Genomic DNA, 2,666 nt, shown 5'->3' with positions numbered 1-2,666 from the left:
CTTTGACAACTTCAATATACTTTCAATTTATCATGAATATTATTTACTCATCCAGTGGTGAGGATTTTTGTTTTTTTACATGGAGGTACAATCCATACCAAAGACTGTGGTCTTTGATCTTCATCAGTAAGTATTTTAAGTTCTCCTTACTTTCAGCAAGCAAGGTTGTATCATCTGCTTATTATAGGGTGTTCATGAGTCTTCATTCAATCTTGATGCCATGTTCCTCTTCATAAAATCCAGCTTCTTGGGTTATTGTTCATACAGATTGACTAAATATGTTGTTAAAATATACCCCTGGGGCAAGAGCCTAGAGCAGTGGTGGGAGGCCTGACTGATCCACCTGATGTCCCACCCGTGCTGAGCTCACTTTATCTGCACCCATGTCCAGGGATGAGATGGTCTTAGATCCTACTATGATTAAGGAGCAAAAGAAGAAGAAGAAGCCCTTTATGTCAGATGAGGAAGAGGATGCCCAGACAGAAGAAACCCAACCCTCAGAAACAAAATACGTGGAGACAGAGCCAGCTGAGGACAAAGATGTGGAAGCCAATGAAGAGGACAGAAGGAAAACAGATGCTTCTGATGATCTTGATGATTTGAACTTTTTAATCAAAAGAAAAAAACAAAAAAGATATTTGATATTGATGAAGTTGAAGAAGGCATAAAGGATCTTAAGATTGAAAGTGATGTTCAAGACCCATCTGAACCAGAGGATGACCTTGACATTATGCTTGGCAAGAAAAAGAAGAAAAAAAAAAGAACGTCAAGTTCCCAGAAGAGGGTGAAATACTAGAGAAAGATGAAGCTTTAGAAGATGAAGACAGCAAAATAGATGATGGGATCTCATTCAGTAACCAGACAGGCCCTGCTTGGGCAGGCTCAGAAAGAGAATATACATATGAGGAGCTACTGAATCAAGTGTTCAATATCATGAAGGAAAAGAATCCAGATATGGTTGCTGGAGATAAAAGGAAATTTGTCATGAAACCTCCACAGGTTGTACAAGTAGGAACCAAGAAAACATCTTTTGTCAACTTTACCGGTATCTGTAAACTATTGCATCGTCAGCCCAAACACCTCCTTTCATTTTTATTGGCAGAATTGGGTACAAGTGGTTCTATGAATGGTAATAATCAACTGGTAATTAAAAGACGATTCCAACAGAAACAGATAGAAAATGTCCTGAGAAGATCTATCAAGGAATATGTCACCTGTCATACGTGCTGATCACTGGACACAATCCTGCATAAAGACACCCAAATTTATTTCTTACAGTGTGAAACATGTGACTCTCGATGCTCTGTTGCCAGCATCAAAATCGGCTTCCAGACTGTCATGGGCAAGCGAGCACAGCTCCATGCCAAAGCTAACTAATTTGCTAATCACCAGTGATTTTGCAAAATATGTTGTGGAGATTTGGCTGGACAGGTTTACCACCAGAGTGGCTATTCCACTGTATTAAACACAAGATAGAAAAGCTGCCAAGTTCTTTGGCTTGTGGTTGTTTGGCCAGTGAAATGCTTGCAAGATGCCGAAGCTCCAGCTGTTGACATACTCATTGCCTACATTAGCAGCTGTCAGAGAAAAGTGATGGGCTAAGGAGGTGATTTTTAAAAATCATTCATAGACTTCTGCAAAATGCAAGATAAATTAAAGTTATTATGAGAGTGAAAAAATATATATATGTAACCCTGGTACACACTTTTCCTAATTTTAAACCATTTACTGTCCTTTTTTTATTCTCATATGACCTCTTAGTCTATGTACAGGTTCCTCGTGAGCACAATTAAGTATTCCAGAATACTTACTTTCCACAATGTTGTCCATAAGTTGTCACCAATAAAGCATCTTTCTGGTATTCTCTGCTTTCAACCAAAATCAAGCTGACATCAGCAATGATATTCCTCTTCCCATGTAGTCATTTGAATCTGGCTTGATCCTCTGGCAGTTCATTGTCAATGTATTACTGCAGCCATTTTAAAATTATCTTTAACAACATTTTACTTGTGTGTGATATTAATGATATTGTCTGATGATTTATGGATTCTGTTGGGTCACTGTCTTTGACATGTATTGTAATAATTATTATAAAAAAATGTGCAACTACATTGGGGATGGATATGGGTACTGAAATAAGTTCACACCAAGAATTGCTTTAATAGAAGACAAAGGTTGAAAAACTTTATCTGAGTTGAGCCCTGAAGTTGGTCATCATTCTTTTGAGATCAAGTGGAAGTGTGCAGTGAACAAGATCAGCAATGCATCATCTGGGGATCAATGTTTGACGTTGTGTGACAGCGGCAATCAAAGGCAAGATGAGAAAATATTCTAGTACTCTGGGAGAGGATATTAAGTTGACCTGAATAATTAATCGGAAGGACAAGTTTGACCACGAGATATTAGTCTTGCTGCGAACTGCAGTTAATTATAAAAATATAGTAACCATTTAAATGTTTTATATATATAAATACACATATATATGTATATATTCACTTCCAGAGGTTCAAGCCAGATTTAGAGGCCATAGAATGAGGGATATCATTGCTGAAGTGCGATGGATCTTGGCTGAAAGCAGAGAATATCAGAAAGATGTTTACCTGTGCTTCAATGACTATGCAAACGCTTTCGATTGTGTGGATCATAACAAGCTATGGACAACATTG

General features: G+C 37.8%; 1 protein-coding gene and 1 pseudogene across 1 annotated transcript in view; one reads left to right on the top strand and one right to left on the bottom strand.

Moving 5' to 3' along the window:
• The window catches only part of CCSER1 (coiled-coil serine-rich protein 1), a 1,871,951-nt gene that overhangs the window by 718,030 nt on the left and 1,151,255 nt on the right, over positions 1 to 2,666 (bottom strand). The gene's annotated exons all lie outside the window — the stretch shown is intronic.
• LOC102824790 lies at positions 384 to 1,377 on the top strand (annotated as a pseudogene).

Source organism: Chrysochloris asiatica, unplaced genomic scaffold (genome assembly GCF_000296735.1).
Source record: "Chrysochloris asiatica unplaced genomic scaffold, ChrAsi1.0 scaffold00218, whole genome shotgun sequence".
NCBI classification, from domain to species: domain Eukaryota; kingdom Metazoa; phylum Chordata; class Mammalia; order Afrosoricida; family Chrysochloridae; genus Chrysochloris; species Chrysochloris asiatica.
Note: the sequence above shows the minus strand (reverse complement) of the source record. Positions and strands in the feature narration are given on the sequence as shown.